This window comes from Schistocerca cancellata, chromosome 9 (genome assembly GCF_023864275.1).
Source record: "Schistocerca cancellata isolate TAMUIC-IGC-003103 chromosome 9, iqSchCanc2.1, whole genome shotgun sequence".
NCBI lineage: Eukaryota > Metazoa > Arthropoda > Insecta > Orthoptera > Acrididae > Schistocerca > Schistocerca cancellata.
The window spans coordinates 205096161-205097525 of NC_064634.1; positions in this window are offsets into that span (position 1 = coordinate 205096161).

Genomic DNA, 1365 nt, shown 5'->3' on the forward strand with positions numbered 1-1365 from the left:
ATTATGGTGAAAATGACAGGAAAAAACTTAGTGAAATTTTACAAGAACATGCAGTAGCGTTTACACATAGACCTGGTACAATCAAGGGATTTCAGTACCAGTCGCAGGTTAGAGAGCACAACAAATTCTGTGTAAAACCTTACGTAATACTGGTTCAGTACCAACAGAAAATGAAGGCTGAGATAAGTCATTGTTAGAAAATGGTGTTATTGAGCCAGCTGTCAGCTCCTACATCAGTCAATTGTAAGTAGTTGATAAAAGAGATGGTTCAATTAGGTATCTCTTGGAATCATGTCAGATCAATACTATCATTCTTCTGGAAATAGACAAACCCCAGACTCTTGACAAATTGTTACTAAATTTCAGTGACATACAAGTATTGTCATCTATAGATTTATGGTCCAGTTTTTGTCAACTAGAATTGCATCCTGATTGCAGGAAGTACACAGCCTTTTTATGCTTTGGGACATGTTAACAGATCTCTAAACTGCCTTTTGGTTTAAAAATTTCATCAGGAGCATTTATTCATGGACTAAACACTATTCTTGCAGACCATCTAAAGAGTCTAATCACCACTTACATAAATGACATTTTGAAAGTAGAACCAACTCGGCTAAGACGTAACAAAATCTTAGGAAATTTGTTGGACATTTTTGAAGATTCAAATTTGATAGTAAGCTTAGAAAAATCATATTTTGGTAAGACACATATAAAATTTTTAGGCCATATCATTTCATTAGAACATATTGCACCTGACCCTGAAAAACTAGAAGCAATCAGAGCAATCCCACCACCTACTACTAAACTATGAGTCAGAAGCTTTTTAAGAGTAGTAAATTTTTACTGTAGATTTTTGAAATTGAAAATTTTGACTACACCGATATTACATTTGTTGACAGGCAAAACCACCATTTGGCACTTAATGATCAAGCACAATTAGAGTTCAATATGCTGAAAGAGGCACTGTTCATAACACCTATTTTAGCTCATCTTGATCTCTCAAAAGGTTTCTGCTTATCTACAGATTCTTAAATTGCACTCGGAGCCCATCTTTTACAAGGGCATATTGAGAACAGAATCATTGTCCAAAAGAGTATTGCATTTGCCAGTAGAGTTTGAAATAAATCTGAAAGAAAGTACTCAGTCACAGAATTAGAGGCCTTAGTCATTGTCTTCACATTTACGAAATTTACGGAAGGTACTATTTACTTGGCAAGCATAAAGTTTATTCAGAGCATTAAGTCTTACAGTTTTTTAATGATCTCTAAGTTAAACCATGAAAGCTTATGTCATTTGGCACTGGCCTTGCAGGAATATAATTTCACAACCTTTTACAGTCCAGAAAAAGACAACATCATTACTGAT